Here is a 14089-nt window from a genome sequence, read left to right as displayed (position 1 = left end):
ATTCAATTATCGCTTCCTCATTTTTGACATAATTGGTTAAACTTTGATTTGATATGATAGATGTTAAATTTTCCTTATTTTTCTAATTGTGGTGTTTATATTTAACACTAGTTAATATGGAGAAAACAAAATCATAACTTTTCTACGACCCATTTAATGGAATAGTACCTATAAAGCATACAACGTCCAATCTCTATTGCTCTTTCTTCTATATGATATCATGACTTGAAGAAGGCAAAACTACTTGCCAGAAGTTAAATCTAGTTTTCTCTCCAGTATATTATGCCCAACCCCCAGTGGGAAATAATGTTAGTTGTATCTTTTCTTCACCTGTCCAAGGTCTGCAAACAGTGTACAATCAGAAGGGCCATTTATCACTTCGGCAAAGTAGTTGGGTACCTTTCAGTTCATCTAGTCTATTATAAAATTTATTTTTATCTGTCGAAAAAGTCATACTGCTCAACAGTCAGAAATAAGGATGGACTACTTTGTAGCTAAAAAAAAAACCCTTCACATTCTGTAGTCTTTAAAAAAACTTTTTTGCTTGCTGTAAAATGGCAAAAGCATATAGAAATTTTAAGTTCTCTCAACAGATCAGTTTTAACTGTATAATCATATATCTCTATTATGATGGTTGAAATAAGACCTTTCCTGATTTAGTTTTCAATCACTTTATGCAGCAATTATATTTAATTTTTAAGATCTTCCAGAATTTAGATGAATAAATTTTTATCTTACTGTATTTAATACTTATTAATATGGAGTAAACGCAATCATAACGTTCAAGATCTTGAGTCCTTCAAGATCTCTGAGTACAGTGATGTTGCCATAGTGTGAGCATTAAATGTATAGTTAGTGATGGTGAAGTATTCATTTGAGTTTTTCCTTGACTGACTGCAGGATTGGGAATAATAATGCCAAATAATTATCTCTTCTGCACAAATGTACGCTACTTGAGCTGGACACAAAGAGCTTCCTAATAAAAATGAGTCTTCCTCTTCCAGATCCTTTTGCCCAGGTAGCCTGTCTTTTCATTTTATGGATGAATTTGCGCTCTAATTAATTTTCTCCTATCTTTTAAAGGAGGCCTCTGGCCATGAAATGACAAGGACAAATTTGCCTTCCACTGTGTTCCATGGATACCAGGATTTAGATGACTGCATTAGCAAATACAGCTTGGCAACAGATTATCTGGAATCAATTCTAAGAGTGACTCATCCTTCCTGACACTCTCTCCAAAGGCAAGCCCTTCTGCAAGAATAGCCCTTGCTCTCTTCTGAACACTGATACATATGCCCAGAACATTGGAGGGGAAGATTGTCTAGACAGAATAAAACAAAATGCTCATCTCACTTTAACTACAATCTTCAAAGAGCAATTATATTACAGAAATATTAAAGCTCCTGGAATCTCTACCATATTTTTTCCTTTACTTAACAAATTTTATTTATTTTTTTTAACTGGGGCAAGAGGGAGGCATGTGGGATCATCTCATGGTTGAGGAACTCAAACACAAGTGGGAGAAGTCCTCATCACTGGCAATATTCCTTTACTTTTAGAACCATCTTTTTTACCTTGCTATGTGACAAAGAAAGTTTATCTTAGCCATATACCTTTAGATTTATATAGCATTTTCATCTATCTATGTATCATCTATCATATATAGCATTTATATAGCATATCATATACAGTATTTTCATCTATGACTTAGAGACCACGCTTCTTTGGTATAAGTAGTATGCCTATCTTAAAAGTATGTAATTCCAGAGGCACCTGGATGGCTCATTCAGATGAGTGATTGACTCTTGATTTCGGCTCAGGTCATGGTCCCAGCGTTGTGGGATCGAGCCCTATGTTGAATGCGGAGCCTACTTAAGATTCTCTCTCTCCCTCTGCTCCTCTCCCAGATCGTGCTCACTCTCTAAAATAAAATTTTTAAAAGAGTATGTAATGTTAGTTGAAGAAGTTTTCTGCCCCTTTTCAAACATAAATAATAACAACACTCAATGCTAATGTCGGAATAGGGCTTTAAAATTTATATTGATAAAAGTATGTTCATGGACTAGCACTGATCATATTCTCCACTAACCTAGTTGAATTTGCATTTATTATATAAAATGCACATTTATTACGTGACCAAAGTCTAAGCTAAATTCTTTCACATTATCTCATTTTGGTTTATTTCCCCCATTTTGCAGGAAAAAAAAATGTGAAGCTTCATGTAGCTGACTATACAAGTTCACATTGCCAGAAAATTATGGACCAGTAAAGCCAGCCCTAAATTGCTGTTTTTATTAAGTCCCACCAGTACTGAAAAATAATAATGGTATTTATTGAACACTTACTCTGAAATTATATGGGCACAGGACCCTATAGGCTTTATTTCACCTAATACTTACAACACTAGACATAAATACTAGAATTACTCTCACTCTGAAGATAAAGAAATGAAAATTCATTAACTCACTGAACTAGAATGTATTCAGGGAGTGGGTTCTAGAGTGCACCCAGCTAACCATCATGCTGAAGTGCCCCTGAACATCTCCGTTAAAACAGGATGAAAAATTCTGTACAACATGGTCATTCCTTAAGTATTTTGCACCCAATTGCATGCTTTTCTGTGTAGATGTCACAGAATCACATTTCCACCACACGTTCTATCTTTCAGAAGCTTGTGTACACACATGAATCAAACCTCATTTCTGCTTCCACAAACTTTTCCTTTGTAACAGAAATGATAGTAGAGACCAAGAGGTAAGTAAAACAAAGAGAAAATGAAAAACCAGCACGGAGCTAAGCCAAGATGATGATCAAGAAAGGGTGCTAGAAAATCTCAACACGCTTATGAACATGCTGGTAAGGATTTTTCTGCTTGCAATTTAAACTTCAAAATCTTAATTAAAATTCCTTATTTCCTAAAGGCCAGTCTGCTCGAAGTCTTTCGAGAGATAGCTTGAACAAGGCCTAAGACCCCCGCCTTATTGTTTTAGATGTTTTTATTTAAGTGCATTCGACCAACAGAAAAGTCAAATAATCACGAATATGCAGCATGATACATTCGAACAAGCATCCACACCACGAAACAGTATTCCGGACATCTCAGAGGTCATTGTCATCTCTGTTGCAGTCGCTGCTTTTAACAGTAAGCATTCTCTTGCCTTCCAATGGTATTGATTACTTTTGCAATACGTACTTTATATAAATAGAAGATTATGTACTGGTCTCAAAATTATGTTTATGATTTCATATCATTGTAATTCATTGTAGAATGGTCATTCTCATTGTTGTATAGTATTCACTGTGTGATCTACAGTTATGTATTTATTTATTCTACTATTTGTGAGTATCTGGGTAGTTTTCATTTAGGGGCTCATGCAAATAGTGCTGTCCCTAGACTCTACTAACAGCATCTTTTGATGATTAAGAACCTTTATTTTGATATGGTACAGTTGTTATCATATTTTTACTTTCATTGTTAGTGTTTTGTATGTGCTGTTTAAGAAATCTACTCTATTCCAAAGTCATGAGAATATTCTTTCTCTAAGTTTTATTATTTTATTTTTGCATATAGATCTGCAATCCATACAGAATTGACTTTTTTTTTTTTTTACACCAAAGGGGTGAGATAAGCTTCAAGATAAATTGTTTCCACAGGGATACCCAATTGGTCATTGTTTTTTCAGAAAAAAACTATCTTTCCTTGCTGTACTGTGACATCACAGATGTCACAGATATAAAACACTAGATAGAGACCTTGGACTTCCAAAAAACTATATTCTAAAGTTTCTCCCTTTCTCCATAAATAGTGGAAGGAAAAAGAATATAGTAATCTACAGGTGAGGAGGTAAATAGCAAACTAGTTGCCTCTGATGCCTATATAAGGTTATCATATTGAGAAGTTTCTATATAAAAATCGGAATTTTCAGATTCTCTTTAAAAATTAGTCAATCTAGGGGCACCTGGGTGGCTAAGTTGAACGTTGGACTTCAGCTCAGGTCGTGATCTCATGGTTCATGAGTTTGAGCCCCACATCCAGCTCGCCGCTGTCAGCACAGAGCCCGCTTCTGATCTTCTGTCCCCTCTCTCTCTGCCCCTCTCCTCCCCGACTCATGCTCTCTCTTAAAAATGGATAAACACTTAAATTGTTTTTAATAAGATAATCCAGAAAGATTGAGCACAAATTTCTACAAAGCATCAACTGGCTGGGGAGAAATAATGGCCAAGCTCCTCTGATTGAATATGGTTTCGATGTAGGCACAATTGCCTTCCTTCCCCACAGTGTACATTCATTTATATTGTTTATTTAATCTTACCCTCCACTCCTATTTCTGATGCCAAAGACAATGGTAAAAGAATTTCTCTATGGCATTTTACCTCATTTATCATCACTGAAAGATAGAGTACCTATGGATTTCAGCCCAATCCACATAGCTTTCTGGGCTCATTGACAGGTGCTTACAGTGGAGGGGATTCTCCTTGGATAACCAAAGGGAAATGAGATGGCTTGCCTAAACTAAGTGCAATAGGCTTGGGCTTAGTCCCAGCAGTCAAATCATCCATCCAGGTGGAAATCCCATCCTCTCATTTGCCTTTTTGACAAATGTGTCCTAGGCTACCTGCATAGTGCAAATAAACTTCTACTTGTGTTATCCTAACATCCTAATTAAAAAAAAATACTGTGCGAATTTTCTTATTTTGTATCATTTTTTATTACAATATTTAATTCATTTTTTAATTTACGTCTAAGTTAGTTAGCATATAGTGCAACAATGATTTCAGGAGTAGATTCCAGTGATCCATCCCCCATGTAGAATACCCAGTGCTCATCCCAACAAGTGTCTTTCTTAATGCCCCTTATCCATGTAAACCATCCTCCCATCCACAACCCCTCCAGCAACCCTGTTTGCTCTCTATATTTGAGTCTCTTATGTTTTGTCCCCCTCCTTGTTTTTATACTATTTTTTGCTTCCCTTCCCTTATGTTCATGTTTTGTATCTTAAATTCCTCATACGAGTGAGGTCATATGATATTTGTCTTTCTCTGACCAACTTCACTTAGCATAATACACTCTAGTTCCATCCATGCTGTTGCAAATAGCAAGATTAATTTTTTCATTGCCGAGTAATACTCCATTGTATATATACACCACATCTTCTTTATCCATTCATCTCTCGATGGACATCTGGTCTCTTTCCATACTTTGGCTATTGTCGATAGCACTGCTATAAACATTGAGGGGCCTGTGCCCCTTTGAAACAGCACACCTGTAACTCTTGGATAAATACCTAATAGTGCAATTGCTGGGTCATAGGGAAGTTCTATTTTTAATTTTTTGAGGAACCTGTATACTGTTTTCTAGAGTGGCTGCACCAATTTGCATTCCCAACCGCAGTGCAAAAGAGGTCCTCTGTCTCTGCATCCTCGCCAACATCTATTGTTGCCTGAGTTGCTAATTGTAGCCATTCTTACTGGTGTGAGGTGGTATCTTATTGTGGTTTTAATTTGTATTAAATGATGATGAATGATGGTGAACATTTTTTCATGTATCTGTTAACATCTAGATGTCTTCTTTGGAGAAGTGTCTATTCATGTGTTTTGCCATTTGTTCACTGGATTATTTGCTTTGTGTGTGTGTTTGATTAGTTCTTTATAGATTTTGAATACTAACCCTTTATCTTATATTTCACTTGCAAATATCTTCTCCAATTCCATTGGTTCCCTTTTAGTTTTGCTGATCATTTCCTTTGCTGTACAGAAGCTTTTTATTTTGATGAATAATTCATTTTTACTTTTGTTTCCCTTGCCTCCAGAGACGTGTTAAGAAGTTGATGTGGCTGAAGTCAAAGTGTTTTTGTTTTTGTTGTTGTTGTTTTTTGTTGTTGTTGTTGTTGTTGTTGTTTTTGCCGGCTTTCTCTTCTTCCTGTCTTATGTTTAGGTCTTTGATCCATTTTGAGTTTATTTTTGTGTATGGTGTAAGAAAGTGGTCCAGGTTCATTTTTCTGCATGTCACTGTCCAGTTTTCCCAGCACCACTTGCTGAAGAGACTTTTATTCCTTTGGATATTCTTTTCTGCTTTGTCAAAGATTAGTCGGCCATACGTTTGTGGGTCCATTTCTGGGTTCTCTGTTCCATTGATCTGAGTGTCTGTTTTTGTGCCAGTATGATACTGTTTTGATGATTACAGCGTTGTAATACATCTTGAAGTCCAGGATTGTGATGCCTCCAGCTTCGGTTTTCTTTTTCAGGATCGCTTTGGCTATTCAGGGTCTTTTGTGGTTCCATACAAATTTTAGGATTGTTCTAGCTCTGTGAAGAATGCTGGTGTTATTTTGATAGGGATTGCATTGAATGTGTAGATTTCTTTGGTTAGGATTGACCTTTTAACAGTATTTGTTCTTTCAGGCCATGAACATGGAATATTTTTCCATTTTTTTGTGTCTTCTTCAATTTCTTTCATAAGCTTTCCATAGTTTTCAGTGTATAGATTTTTCACCTCTTTGGTTAGGTTAGTTCCTAGGTGTTTTATGGTTTTTGGTGCAACTGTAAATGGGATCGATTCTTTGATTTCCCTTTCTGTTGTTTTATTTTTGGTGTACAAGGATGCAACCAATTTCTGTGCATTGATTTTATATCCTGCGACTTTGCTGAATTCATTGATCAGATCTAGCAGTTTTTTGGTGGAATCTTTTAGGTTTTCCTTATTACTCTGCTCAATTTTTAATGCATATTAGCATTATTACAGTGTATTTGTGTAAGGGGAATATTTTCAAAATATTGCTTCCCTTACCCAAACCCCTCCCTACCAAATATTTTGCGTAACAAAACTTAGTGATTAAGTGAGCAAAAGAATTGAATATACATTTCATCAAAGAATATATATAAATAGATCATAAGCAATAAAAACATGCTTAACAGGGAATGTATATTGCTGCAATCACTGTGGAAAACAGTATGGAGTTTCCTCAAAAAATTAAAAATAGAAATAACTTGTGATCCAGCAACTCCACTATTGGCTATTTACTTGAGAACAACACGAATTCAAAAAGATACATGTACCTCGATGTTCATTGCAGCACAACTTAACAATGACCAGAATATGGAAGCAACCCAAGTGTTCAGCAATAGATGACTGAAGATGTAGTGTGTATACATATTACATATATATAATATACACACACATAATATATATATACACACAATGGAATATTGTCAGACATAAAAAAGAATAAAATCTTGCCATTTGTGACAACACAGATATACCTAGAGGATATTATGCTAAGTAAAATACATGAGACAGAGAAAGAAAACTACCATAGGATTTCACTTCTGTGTGGAATCTAAAAAACAAGTGAACAATCAAAGTAAAAAACAAACAAAAAACCAGACTCTCAAATACAGAGAACTTGTGGTTTCCAGAAGGGATGTGGGTGAGGGATGGGTGAAATAGGTGAAGGGGATTAATTGTTACAAACTTTTAGTTATAAAATAAATAAGTCATGGAGATGAATAATCCAGTATAGGGTTTACAGTCAATAATATTGTAATAACATTGCACAAGCACAGATGAGGACTATACTTATTGAAGTGAGGATTGAGTAACGTATAGAATTGTTGAATCTCTATGCTGTACATCTGAAACTAACATTGGATATCAACCGTACTTCAATATTTTTTAAAAATATGCTTATCATTAATATTTAGCAAAATGCAAATCAAGCCAGAATGAGATAACACTTTCTACTCACAATAATGGTGATCAAAAAGATACCACACTAATAATAATTAGTACTCATAATCAGCTTATGACAAGAAATCCCTCTTCTGAACAAATGCATTCAAATTCTACATAATAGTATCATTTCTAAATATCTGTATACTCCCCCATAACCACCACCAACAGTAAGTCCTTTAAAGAAAGGGGCTAAGTTTCACTTATATCTCCACTTACAGTGCTGAGTACATTTGTTCATATGCGTAATCAATAACTGCTAAACTAAATGCAAAAAGTATTGCTAAATGTGAATTTGTTGATCGAAATAGTTATTTCTTTTATAACTAACTTTTGCTTTCTGATTAAAAATAATAAATGCTTGGGATGCCTGGGTGACTCAACAGGTTGAGCATCCAACTCTCAATTTCAGCTCAGGTCATGATCTCCTAGTTTCATGAGTTCAAGCCCCACATCGAGTTCTGTGCACTGACCATGTGCATGGAGCCTGCTTGAGATTCTCTCCCTCTCTGCCCCCACCCAGTTGCACAATCGCTCTCAAAATAAACTTTAAAAAAAGCCCATCTTCCTCCTTTACTCTCTAAAAATAAATAAAAATTAAGCAAAATAATGAATGCTTGAACATCATAAAGTGAATAAGAAAAAAATCTATTATTTCACCATCTAAGTGAAACTATGAATGTTTGGTGCATTTACATCTTATGTACTATGGAGACTCTACTGTACATCTCCTAATTCTTTTCAGTAAGCTCAAGTCCTGTTGATAGCAATGAGGATTTAGAAGACCTATCAAGGCAACAAGCAATCAACCAAAGTCAACTTACAAAATAATCTCACCATTGTACTTCTCAAGACAAATAATTGCTCCTATGCAGTAAAACAGATTGCTCCCAGTAAAACAGATATCTAATTGGATCTATACACTTTTGTTTCTTTTTAGCTACTAAAACCAAGTCGTCAAGAAGTACAATAGGCACTTGAGAGGTTCCCAAGTCAGCAGGCTCAGCATGATCATCTTTATTTGTGAGTCAAGACTATCTCCTTGTGATCTCCTCCTATGCCTTCTGTGTGAATCCCTCCCAACCTCCTTTGCAAGCCTTCCACCACGTTGGGACTAGTTATACTATATGTTGTTACTCCTCTGATAACCACTGACTTCATTTCCGCATGGCTCTTCTCATAATATTACTAACATGAGAAGTATCATATTATTAATATTAAAAAGACACTGCTATAAAAAGGCAACTGGAGGTGATGTTAATTCATTTCAGACTTTGTCGGGATCTTCATCTACTTGACTACTCCTATTTGTCTGTGTGGCTTCAGATTTGTTGTTTTAAGTATGAAAATATAATCTTCCTTCTTTTTAATGTAAAGCTGTTAGTCAACCATGCAGATTTTCCCTCTTTGTATAGGAGACCGTGGCACTCTGTGTTTAGACTCCCAAAGATTTATGTTCTTGTGATGGTTATTTTTGAGAGCCTGAACTAAATATGATTATTTGTCATATGACTATCCATACATTTCACAATGTAGTACATTATTTTTTATGATACCATGAATTCCTACTTCAATTTAAAGGTACAAAAAAAAAAGGGGGGCGCCTGGGTGGCTCAGTCGGTTAAGCGTCCGACTTCGGCTCAGGTCATGATCTCGTGGTTCGTGAGTTCAAGCCCCGCGTCAGGCTCTGGGCTGACGGCTCAGAGCCTGGAGCCTGTTTCAGATTCTGTGTCTCCCTCTCTCTCTGACCCTCCCCCATTCATGCTCTGTCTCTGTCTCAAAAATAAAGGTTAAGAAAAAAATTTAAAAAAGAATAATAAAGGTACTATGATGTTTGTATATATAATGCACTTGTAGCTAACAGTAACATTAATTCTAAATTTCAAGGTAGATTTGATTTTCTATTCCTTAGGGAGGAAGAGAAGAGTTTGGATGTATTATTTAATTTTTGTTGCTATATATCTTTTTTTTTTTTACTTTTTTTAAATTTTTTTTTATTTTTTATTTTTTAAATTTTTTAATGTTTATTTATTCTTGAGACAGAGACAGAGCATGAATAGGGGAGGGGCAGAGAGAGAGGGAGACACAGAATCTGAAACAGGCTCCAGGCTCTGAGCTGTCAGCACAGAGCCCAACGCAGGGCTTCAACCCACGAACTGTGAGATCATGACCTGAGCTGAAGTCAGATGCTTAACTGACTGAGCCACCCAGGCGCCCCTTTTTTTTTATTTTTTAATGTTTATTTATTTCTGAGACAGAGAGAGACAGAGCATGAGTGGGGGAGGGGCAGAGCGAGAGGGGGACACAGAATCTGAAACAGGCTCCAGACTCTGGGCTGTCACCACAGAGCCTGATGCGGGGCTTGAACTCACAAGCTGTGAGATCATGACCTGAGCTGAAGTCAGACGCCCAACCAACTGAGCCACCCAGGCACCCCTGTTGCTATGTATCTTGATTAGCCATTTTGATAGTAGAAAGATAAGCCACAGAAAAAAATCTTGGGAAATGAAGGACTGAAATAGAGACAGTCCTAAGTTGTCCTCTATAATAATTTAAAATTAAGTGCAAGCTTATTTATAAGAAAGGAAATAGGAGCAAAAGACATAGTGGTGTGGAAGAAGTGTGAGGCTGAGGGAAAAAGGATGGTGAGGGAGAAATACCTGATGGCAAGAACAGGAAATTGGAACCAAAAGTAAGCATTAGAATCTAACACAAGAATTCCCAGAAATCATAAATAACAGTTCAAGGCATTTTATATACAAATTAAAATAAAATGTTGGGGAAGATAATGACAGCTCTAACCTAAGTGTTTTCACATGGAACAGTTTCAGCATGTCCAGTCTCTCTCCTTACCTTGATGAGGGGAAGTACGCTACATGAGTCTGGGAGAAGAAACTGAAGAAACTCAACTCAGCCCACACCCCTTTGTTTTTGGATCCACCAGCGTGTTGAGGGGATTCTTGGAGGGGCTGTCCTTCCAATCATATGGGCAGCTGAGCCAGACAGGCCAACAGTTGTCTGGTGCTACCTATAGCTTAATTGGTCTCACTCAAGAGTGAAGTATTAACATGCTAATCTACCTTCATCCTCCAGTAACATTCCTATCCACAGTAAGTTGGTATTTTGGCATTCAGCTGTCTCCCACCTCAGTCTTTTAATTGGTTCTGAACTCAGGCAGGAAAGGAGATATTATTTGTTAAGTTCCTCAAAACTCAAGAAGTTTGTTTGATTGCAATAAACTTTGAAGAACAGATGAAAGTTAGAATTTCAAGACACTCCCTTCCCCAAAATAGAAGAAATCTGCAGAAAGCAGTTTCTGATATCCAGTAGAGAGTTGTAGTACACAAGGACTACTCTATTTTAGTAAATGAGGGATAATCATTTTTGACTGACTGTGGAGGGTCACTGGGTATTTATACAAAAGAACTGAAATGATGATCTTGAAGAGGTATTTATATCCCATGTTTATTGCAGCATTATTCACAATAGCCAAGATGTGGAAATAACCTAAATATCTATCAATAGATGAATGGATAAAGGAAATGTAGTATATATGTACAATAGAATATTTTTCAGCCTTTAAAAAGGACATCCTGCCCTATGCAGCAAAATGGATGAATCGAGAAGGTGTTATGCTAAGTGAAATAAGCCAGAAACAGAAGGACAAATGCTACATGATTCCACTTGGATGATATGTCTAGTCAAACTCATTGAAGCAGGAAACAGAATGGTAGTTACCAGAGGCTGAGAGAGGGGAATGGAAAGTTGATGTTAAACAAGTATAAAGTTTTAGTTATATAAATGAATAGGTCCTAGAAATGCTCTTACAACCTTATGCTTACAGTTAATACACTAATAATTTGTTAAGAGAGTAGGGCTCATGTAATCCGTATCATAACAAAACAAAAATAAAAAAAGAGTAGAAATAAATGCACACTAGTTAAGACTGAGACCATTCAACCTTGAGAAAAATTGTGTCTTGAGGAACAAATATCAGGAATATTGGTCTTCACTAGCTCCTGAGGGCACAGCCTCCTGAAACTCCAAAAACAAGCCTCAGTAGGTGAAACAGCTGGTGAGATTCTCTGACTGTCACAGAGAAGCAAACTAGGAAACTCCTCCCTACAAGGCAGATTTCATAGACCTAAGTGCACCATTACCACCATCACTGAGGCCAAAAACTTACATGAGAAAATAAAGGTTCTGCTGGGAAAGAAACCAACACTCAGTTCATCACTAGGGCCCCAGACCACAAGTTCAAAAGAGTAACGACAATTTTGGGACTTTGGCTATGTGCCATGAAAAAGAATGGCGCCTTGAATAGGAACTGATGCCTGGAGGCCCCTGTACTGCCCATCACAGAAGATTTAAGACAGAACGTTTCAACTGCCATTCTTCAGAGACAGAAGACAGCAAGCAAAGGTGGATTTCCTTCTAGATATGGTAAAATATAATGCATAATTGACCGCTTATTGGGAGATTTCTCCAAAATGAACTTACTGCTTATGTACTCCAGATAACTAACATAACTATTAAAATTAGGTAGGCTTGTTAAAGAAAAAAATAACCAGTGTTAGTTTTTTAGAAGAGTGTCAGGGCTTTTATTTTATTCAGGGCTTTTGCAAATGGTGAGAAGATGATCTCACTGAGAGAGAGACAGTGCTTAAATCTAAACACAACAAGGGTAAGTGGGGATTTATAATGAAGGAGCAAAGTGAAAGGGTTAGTGGATAGACGATTGCTAAGAGGAGACATCAAGGGCAGGGAGATTCTTGCTAAACTGTCTTAACAGGATTCTTGCTCAAGGCAGACCAGGGTGATTATTAGGGCAAGGGATAAGGAACTGATCACATAGCAAGGGTAGAAGATTGTCTCTAAACTTACTTGGCAGGATTCTTTCTACACCTGGACTATTCAGGCTGAAGACAGAGTCCAAGAACAAGGTCTATACCAGAAGAGGGTTCAAAGAAGCCTAACTAAATTTTAGTCAAGAAGAGAGTGTCAGGAAGAAAAAAAAAAAAGTTGTTCTCCCCACCTTTCTTTACTTAACACCATTTTCAGGAGGATATAATTCTTTACTGAGATGAAATCTGGAGATTAGCATATTTTAAATATTTGGTAGGTGCAAGTCTCAAGTTATGAACATTTGCTGTGTTCTCTTAGTTCTTTATGCTTTACAAAACAAGGACTCCCAGAAAATAAGTAAACACATGCACACGTTCAATGATAGGGATAGGTCAAAGGGACACAGGAGCCAACTAAAAGAAGGACAATAGCCAAAGCTGAAACAATTTGAGCAACAAAATAATGTATTACTCTATTACAGCTTAAAGTATAAAATAAATATCCATGATTCCATATTGATGTCAATAACTGAATAAATCAATGATTGAATGAATAAACACAAAAAGAATGGGCAAATCTCCCATGTAGAAAAATTCCAAATAATTTATGTAAGTATTTTCCAATCAAATAGAAGGAACATAACTCCCCACCCCTTAAGTGTGGGCGAGCCATAATGGGTTCCTTTCGAAGGGTATGCAGAACAGAAAGGAGGAAGAAAGTAGAGAAACCTGACAAACACTCCCTGGACCAGGTGATCGAGGCTACCAACAACAGTGATAAATCATACTGATAGCATGTATTCTTGAGAGGATGAGGAGTTTGGAACTTTATCTTTGCAATCTCCCTCCCTAAAATTTATAACGTCTGTTTTACCATGAAAAAAAAAATCACACAAATCCCAACTGAGAGAAAGTCTTCAACATATCTGACTAGTATACCTCAAAACTGTCAAGGTCATCAAAAATAAGGAAAATCTGAGAAAAGGTTACAGTCTGAAGAAGCCTAAGGAGACATGATTTCTAAATTCAATGGAGCAGGCTAGATGGGATTCCGGGGCAAAGGACGTTAGGTAAAAACTGAAGCATCTTCCCATCCTCTGATGGGCACCCTGCTGCAGCACCACCCCTGTCTTGAAGCCCCTGTCCCTATCAGGTATCTACCAGCTGCACCTGTATCCTGCCATGCCTCCAGCCTCAGAGCACGGAGTTACATCCTGGGGCTGCCCACAGGGAAGGCGGCCTCTCCACATCGGCATCTCTGTTCCTTCAGCAGCTATGCAGTTCCCTGTGCTGGATTTGGCCCTGCGAGGCTCCTGTAACAGGTGCTGGAGTGATTCTCCCAGTGCAGCAAGGCGTGGGGGGACTGCTGGGAGCAACCAGGGCAAACTGCCCTCTCCAGGAAGTTGTGCCAGAGCTGGTCTCTACCCTAGGGGCAGCCTCCCTGGGCTCAGATCCAGGGGTTCCGCAGCAGTTGTGCAGGTCCTCAAACTAGAGTCAGAGCATCACATTTGTTCAC

This window comes from Panthera leo, chromosome B1 (assembly GCF_018350215.1).
Source record: "Panthera leo isolate Ple1 chromosome B1, P.leo_Ple1_pat1.1, whole genome shotgun sequence".
In the NCBI taxonomy this organism is placed as follows: domain Eukaryota; kingdom Metazoa; phylum Chordata; class Mammalia; order Carnivora; family Felidae; genus Panthera; species Panthera leo.
The sequence above is the reverse complement of the archived record's forward strand: the minus strand, read 5'-3'. Positions refer to the sequence as shown.